The following is an 8,721-nucleotide window of genomic DNA, read 5'->3' on the forward strand; positions in this document are numbered from 1 at the left end:
ACATAATCCATTTGATGCTACCTTCTTTGATGCCTATCATAGACGATCTCTCTTAGGACCTTCTGTTCCTACCCTCCTCTATTACCAACAAATGGCTCACCGCTATGCTATATATCTTTCCCTTTGTCAGTCTAATTCCACCATTATTTTACCTCTTCTTTTCCAACCTTCATCTTTCCCTCAAATTTCCATTTTTACTTACTGTTCCTTTATTGATGATAGGGTATTATCCCCTTCTCCACCCTGTTCTTCACCCCTCATTAATGTACCCTCCACATTTCCTATTTATCAGCTAACACCGTTCCTTAGTAATTCCTTACAAATTTCTGCCACTCCTTCTTTAACCTTTTCTTCCTTTTATGATTTTTCCTATCCTTCCCTACATCCACTTTCCCTTATTCCACTACCCTCTCCTAACACTTCTATATCTCAACCACCTCAATTGGTTAGTGACTGTGACGGGTTTGATAATCAGGTTTCCAGAAGAAGGGGATGGAGTTCGGATGATTGCCTTACAGGACCGTAGATTAATTGGCCAGTAATTCCAGGAGAATGGACAAGCTTATCAGAATTATGTTCATTTTGCCCAGCAGTATTCACAGTCTGCAGATCCCTCAGTGAGATTAACTGCTCACTTTGCTTGGTACCTGGCGTATATGCATAGGCACTCTCATAATGATTCAAAGCCTATTCCAAAGTTGTGCATGAATGTCAATGTTAGCATTGATTCCCAACAGCTGGACATACTGTATTTTCATGCCCTCTGTTTGCCTAGCAGATACCTGGTCCTGTTGGAAAGGATGTGCTGTCTCCAATTTTTTCAAAACCCTCCTAAAAACTTTGTAGATGAATCCTTATCTATGGATCGATTCCGACAGCATCAATCTTTTAAGAGGGATCATCTTCATTGATACCTTTCCAATGTATGGTGGAATTTTTTAATGCAAAACTCTCTTTTTGAAGGAGTCATTCAGATGGTTGTGTTGTGTATTAGTGTTTGTGTTGTGAGTTCATTTATGTCAAACGAACGTGGTGGTTTCCTATTGGATTTCGTGTACGAGCTATGTTTTGGAGATTTGTGGTGATGGGGTCGTGGTTGCAAAGTTGAAGTTGATGCTGATGAAGACGAAGAAAACTTTTATATCCTTTACAAATTTGTTGTGATTTTTAGTTTGATAAGAGGTGTTAATGTATAAAGGGTTTTCCTTTCTTTGTATTTTTATATCAGAAACAGGTTATAAGTTGGGGTCGTGGTGGATGGATTCTTTGTGAAAAGATATTGACGATCAAAGTTGAGCTTTTCCCTGAACTTGTATTCCCTTTTTCCTGGGTCGCGAGGACGCTTCCTTATTAAGTGTGGGGATATGTTGAGTGTTGAAATGACTTGTTTTTTGGCTGATTTTTGTTGTTTTTGAGAGCTGAATGTTTGATTTTATGAGATGATTGATTGGTTTAGAAGTGGTTTGAGAGTGTTTTAGATGATAATGATTGTGTTTTGGAAGTTCATGATGTTTATTGGTGGTTCTGTGATGTTCTGATAGGTTCTGATAGGTTCTGTATACCTTCTGTTTTGCTCTGTTTTGGTCTGTTTTGTTCTGATTGTCTTCTGTGAAGAGGGATAGAGTATTGATTGATGAAGAATGAGATATTGTGAAAGCTTATTGAATGGTTTGTGAGAGATTGGAATGATTTGAGAATGAGTTATGTGGTTTTGATGACCTTCTGTAACCTTCTGTAGGTCTTCTGTAGAGCTTCTGCTTCTGTTCTGTTCTGTACTGTAGCTGTTCTGGTACTGTTCTGTAGTCTGTTCTGTATGCTTCTGTATGTGTTCTGTGGAATGTATGTGTGACTTTGGGAAAGTTTTCTAGCCTTGGAAAGAGGTGAATACAAGTGCAAAAGAGCTGAAAGAAGTGGAAGAAGTAGCTGCCAAAGACTCAAGTGAAGACTAGAGTGAAGTGACAGTAGTGAGCTATGAAAGGACACTGTAGTGGCTCTGGTGACTCTTCATATCAGACATACCTCTTGGGAGGGGTATCCACGACCTAAGAAGGATTATTGAGAGTGATTTTGAGAGATTGTAGTGAGGACATAATGTATTATTGATGGAGAGAGAGAGAGAGAGTCAGAGATAGCCAATTCTACTCAAACAAAGTGATTGTATATGAGAGATTGAGAGAGAAGACTATGAAGATATTGAAGATGAATACTATGTGATGTATTTCCATTCAAAGATGGTGTATTCCTTTGCTTTCTTTGTTCTATTGATGGATTTTGTAAAGATATTGAAGAATATGGTTGATTCTATTAAAAACCGTGGGAGATCTACATGATGCTGCATGAAGATTTGTTGTGCCTGGTGTTCTTTTTTTCATTGTGATAATATGAAACATAATAAACAAGCTTGTTGATGTTACAAGATAGATTTTCTTGCAAGAGAATTCCCTTTTCCTTGGTGTTCCTCTCGGGGCTCCAGTCTAACTACCCCTAAGAGGGTTTGTACTTGTTTTGCCCGATTTGAGAGATCTAAGCCTTCAAAGTGGTCGCTGTCAAAACTGCATCCAGATTTGGGAAAATGCAAATGTCGGGTATGGTGTGCATCAATCTCCTTGAATTTTGTACCAAGAAGTTGCATCTTGACCTGAAGAACAAATCTCGAGAAGAAAGATTAAAGAGATATGGCCTAATTGATGAGATATGGCTGCTCCAAGGTAGGTAGGTGCTGTCCACAGACATAGTTATGGCAACGACTCTAAAAAGAGGCAATGCGAAAGCTATAGTTGCCCAATCTCAATGATTGAGGTGCCATGGAGGTAGAGAAACACTTCTCTGGAAGGAAGTTTAGAGAGATTTGGCCTGTGGAGAGAGATATGAAAGCTTCAAGCTGACAGGGTGCTATTGGCTATGGCTGCCATGGAAGCTTCATTGAAGGTAGTAATGCAAATGAAGTTGGAGATAGGGTCCAGTACTCAAATTGAGCTTAGCGGAGATGGAAAGGAGCTGAGAGGAGTGAAAGGAGAGTATTATTCGAATCTAGAGCATGGCTATGGCGGTTTGTAATCATAGAATAAACCCATGATGACATTAACTGAAGACCACAACTGTTACACAAGTGAATTAGGTTCCAAGATGGAAGCTTGGACTCATAAACACAATCTTGTGTAGGACTGACAAAGACAAAATACTTAACTGAAAGTACAAAGCATCATGACATTGTATTCATTCTATATGAAAAGTGATAGTTAAGTATAATGCTTTATAGTTGTTGGATGGCTATAGTTTTCCTCTCTGTGCATATGGGATTCAGTTTGCCTGCATATCCTAAGCCCATAACTACCTCATACAAAGAGGCTACAATAGGTGTGTTTGTAAATATCTCAACAGTCAGTTGTTTCAACTCTGCGATTTCTTGATTTGTGGCCGGGTTTGTATTCTTGTTATACGACGTAATGAGGCGTTGCTGATAGCTTGCTCCTGGGGTATCTCAGTTGCAATCAATTCATGAGCTACTTCAGAAGCCTTGAAGAATACAAATTTTGACTCTTCCCAAGAGCAAGGGAGTGTTCGTACTTCCATTGCTATAGGTTCTTCCAAGAGGCCTAAGTCTAGTCGTTCGTAGCTTTTAGCCAAGGTCATGAAAGTAGCGTCCAAGCATCGGAGGCAAGCAACCAAGTCGCCCCCCATATTTTCAGCTAAGTTTGCAGCCAAAGTTAGAATTGATTATCGTTCATAAGAGGGTCGAAGGTCGGTGGTTGAGGCTTGACAAGTCTAGATAATTCAGCTACTGCTAATGATCGCAGCATGGTTTGCCTTTTCGATTGAAGCTTAGTTTCCCGTCCGATGGTTTTGGTGGTGGTTGTGGTTGTTGTGCTACTAGATGCATGTGAGATCTGAGTGGCATCATGTGCACTAGAATTAGGCATTTTGTTAGTAGTATTCAACGATTGTGGGCAATAGATTGGTTTAGGTTTTGGAAAGCTAGGCTTTAGAGGTTCTATGGGCTTAGCAGCGTGATTCACTAGCAATTTGAGTGTTCCTGGCATGATGTTGTGGGTGGTCAAGCTTGAGGGTGGCACTTGCGTAGGGCCTTTGGTCACTCTGGCTTTAGGTATTCAAATCCAAGTGTTACCCTCATAGTAGCCTTTGCGCATGCAATAAGGCCTTAGGGACCCATCGTGGCTTGACCATGCGTCGATGTTTATGGTTTAGCCTTGGCCTCCTAGGTTTTGGATACGGATTGTTAGCCTTGTGAGGCCATGTGTTTCTATTCCTAGGTGGCACTCCCTATTTAAGTACCCATTTGAACTGGGGTTCATGGGCTTCAATGGTGGTTCTTGTGGGTTTCTCGCCTCGAGGCTGGATAGGTTGTGACAAGTCATGACCCCCCTCTTGAGACTTGGTGGTGGGTTTCTTTAGTAGTGGCTTTGTGGACTTGGAAAGAGTCGCGCACCGCCCTTGCTAAAAGCTGTAACTATGCGAACGTTACCCACGGCTAGGTGGATGTGCTATGACTCGTAGTTGACATTGCAATGAGCTTGCTTCTTGAAATTTCATTCTAACAGAGATTCTGTACCTAAATCCTTAGTGTTGGGCAATACATAGAAAATTATCGGCATGCTCTCAGACTCGATAAAAACTGCAACCTTGCACTTTCCCAGAAGGTTGTAGGGTTGGCCTCCATAAGGGTGAGACTAGCATTAGTAGGCTGCAATGGCGGTTTGCCAATTTGGGTCCAATGGTCATGGGTCAAGATATTAAAATCAACTCCCTCATAAATCAATGCGTTGATGGTGCATGTGTGCTTAGCATTAGTGACTATCATGTTGAGGTAGGCTAGGGGTATTGCTTCCTCATCCTCACTGTCGATTTTAGTGATAGTGGCTACTCGTACATGGACAGGAGGTGCTGGCATTGGGGGCTCATGCAACGGATGTGTGGGAGGGAAGTACTTCTTCATGCTGCTACCATTAAAGAATCCTATGCCTTCACCCTCTAGGGTTTCGAATTCTACGTTTCCAATTCGACTGATGGTCCAAACCTTAAAAGGTCCTAGCCCTCGAAACTTCAACTTTTCTTATGTCCTTTGACTGAGTATAGAAGTACCAGGTCACACTGTTCGAAGCTGTGCTACTTGACATGCTTGTTAAACCAACTTTTGTGTCTTGCCTTCTCGCATATAAACACATGGGTGGCTAGAAGCCGAGTTTCCGTTAAGTGTTCGAGTCCAATCAAGCGTTTCATCCAAGCACCCTTTCCATCCCACCTTTCTTGAAGGGCGATCCTGAGTCTTGGTACGAAGAATTCCAAGGGGAGAATTACCTCTGTGCCATATGTCAATCTAAAGGGGGTCTGTCCTACAGTTATCTTGTAAGCTATGCGGTAGGCCCATAAGGTCGCTATCAACTTGTTATCCCAATCACTACTTGAAGCAGAGACAACCTTAGTCAGGACATTTATTAGGATTTTATTTGTTGATTTGGCTTGACCATTTTCCTATAGGTAATAAGGTAAGGATTTTTTATGGATGATTAGGAAGGAGGACAGGAGGTGAGCTATCACTTCGTTGATGAAGTGGGTACCTTGGTCACTAACTAGTTTGATGGGGCAACCAAATTGTGAGATCACTTGCTCCCATAGGAACTTAGCAGTGGTCCGAGCGTCATTCTTTCTTGTAGCTCATGCTTTTGCCCATTTTGTCAAATAATCGATAGCCATAATAATGTATTTGGCTTGTGAATATTGTGCTACAGAACTAATGGATCCGATAAAGTCAATCCCCCATTTCTCGAAGGGTTGTTGTGCAATAATTGGGGTTAGCTCCATGTGATCCTTACGAATCGGGATTTGGTCCTTTGGCACTCGTCACAATGTTTTATGAAGCGTGTAGCATCTCGAAAAAGAGTAGGTTACCATAGCTAGGACTGTAATACTTTTTGTGAGGTGTGGCTTCTCTGTTGAAATGTCCTTCGACGATTCCGCCATGTGCCTCTATTAGCATGTCTTTCATGTTCACACACGCATTTGTGTAGTAACATGTCTTATCCCAGCCTATAAAGTTGGCCTGCTATTAACTAGTATGGTTGGATCTTTAGGATGAGCCACCTAAGTCAAGCATTATGTATTGGTCGCTCCGACAGTCCATGCTCAAGCACTTAAATTATGTCATCTGTCCAATATGGCATCATGTCAACTCTAAACAAATCTTTTTTGCTAGATAAGCAGAATAGGTGTGCATCTAGCAGTTCATCCATAATGCCTTGGCCAGCCACTTCTCCTGTGGGGATACGAGACAGATGGTCAGCCATGTAGTGCTACTTCCCTTTACGCACTACTATGGAGAAGTCTAATTCCAAAAGCAGAAGAAGCCCTCTAGCAATACGTCCTGTAGTGCATGGTTTATTAACCAAATACAACAAGACTTGATGGTCTTCTTCACAGAAAACACCATGGCCAAGCCCTCTCTCTCCATTGTCAAGTAATTTATTTTAGATCTTAGTGAGTTGCCTACTAGCAAAGCTCACTGGGTAGTCCAGGTTGTGTTCACCAAGTTGGCACAACATAGCTCCTACGTGAATTTCGAAGCATCAATGTGCACGTGGAACATGAGTGTCCAATCTGGGACTCATAGTATTGAAGCAGTGGTTTGAGCCTTTTTTAGTTCCTCATATGTGCATTGGCATTCCACGGTCCATTCAAATACAATCGACAGATTGTATAGAGGCCTAGCAATCAATGCATAGTTTAGCACAAACCGTCGATAGTACCCGGTATGTCTTAAGAAGCACTGAACACCCTTGTAATTAGTTGGGGGTGGAAGATCGACAATGACCTTGATCTTCAAGGAATATTTGGCAATGTGTTAATCCTCAAATGAACAAGCTGAAAATTTTGAAAAATCTAAAGTGGAGGACAAGGCCAAGGCAAAAGTGGAACGAAAGACGAAGATGTGCCAATAAAAATATAAAAACACAAGAAGTGTAGAAAAGTCCTAAATCAAGGAGAAAGGTGCACAAGAAAAAGCGCAAGTCAATACTTTTGTAAAAGAGCACAAGGTGCATCATAATTTATTTTAAGAGTGCCGGCGGGCTCTCACCCGCCATGCAATTTGTAAAGGTAGATGGGCGGTAGGAAAGAAGCTAGGAAGATAGGAGGACAATGGGAACCGGCCATGTAAAAAAGGGGATAAGGGGATGACCGCATATAAAGTTGAAAAGTGAATAAGAAGCTCATTCTTGTGTGTGGCCAAAAGTAGCTCTACTCTTCTTCTTCTTCTTCTTCTTCTTTTTCTTCTTCTTGCTTGAGAGGGAGTGTGAGAGTGTGAGGGAGTGAGTGTGTGTGAGGGTGAGGGACAATGGTGGAGAAGCTCTCCATCTTCTCCTCTCTTCTTCTCTTCTCTTCTCTTCTCTTGTTTTGCTCGCGGCAATGGAGCTTGGAGCATGGATCTTGAGGATGGAGCTTGCTTGAAGCTTGCACTTGGATCGTGGAGCTATCAGAGTGCTCGGGAGAGGAGATAACTCAATCGGGCATGGAGGTAAGATCACTACACTCGTAGAGATGAACAACATATCAGCTATATGAGAGGTAGCCATTAGTGCTTGGCTTGAAACACTTGAATCAATAAGCGGTCCGTGGGTCTTGGCGGTTGATCGCCTCTACATTTTGGTTTTGTTGTTGGAACCAATGGATTCAAGCCTTGAGTGCTTGCACGCTTCAAATCGAGCATTGAAGTAGGGTTTTTTTTTAACCGATGCTTGAGATAGATAGGTAGGAAGTGAGGGAGTTTGAAGAGGTATTCGATCTCCTTAGCGAGTAGGTTTTTGGTTTTTTAGATTTGGAAAAGTAGGTTGGAGTAGTGTAGGTATTTCCTTTATGATTTTTGCTTGCATTTAGATAGGATAGGAGCAAAACATTAGAGCATGTAGTAGGGTTTTTTGTTGTTGTATAACACTCTAAAACAAGGAAAAGAAGGGCAAAAAATGAAAATTTGGGTTAAATATTGGTAAGGGGAGCAAGATTAAGGTGAATGCAGGCCTAGGCAGGGTAATAAGAGGCCAGGAGTAGCAAGAGAGACCTCAGTTTGCATTTCAAGGATTCAAGGAGCTAGAGAGAGAGGGAGAGCTTCATTGCGTGGACTTACTTCGATCTTGCCACCGATGAGTTTTTTGCCCACTACTGGTACTTTCACACCTTCTTCTGCATGAGCAACTAGGATCTGGAGGTACTCGACCAATAAGAAGATCTCAATCATCCGGTGTGACGAATTTTGTGCAAGTCTGGTGAAAAACGCATCACGTTCGGCCCATCCAAGGAATGACGATTCTGGGCCGAGTCCCAAAATCAATCCTCGGCCCACCTGACTCTCGGACCACCTGACTACTTGGCCCACTTGACTCGATCCTCGGCCATTCGTCCACTCGGTCCATTTGGCTCAGACACTCATTTCTCGACCCGTCCGAGTCCACCATTCGGACCAACCCGATATTCGGTCCTCGGTCTTACCGACTCGGCCCACAAATTCTGACATTCGGCCTTGCCAAGTTCACCATTCGGACCAATTTTGCACTCGGTCCACCTAACTTGCTGTTTGGCCCAGACCCATTCAGACAAACCACTCGGCCCTCGGCCCTGTAATGGCTCAGCCCACCTGATTCAGCCCCCTCGGACAGCTGCACTTGGACTATTCGAGTTCAACACTCAAACCAATTGCATTCGGCCTTTTCTCAT

This window comes from Lygodium microphyllum, chromosome 6, assembly GCF_053477565.2.
Source record: "Lygodium microphyllum isolate KBCC chromosome 6, Lygodium_microphyllum_v1.1.10, whole genome shotgun sequence".
NCBI lineage: Eukaryota > Viridiplantae > Streptophyta > Polypodiopsida > Schizaeales > Lygodiaceae > Lygodium > Lygodium microphyllum.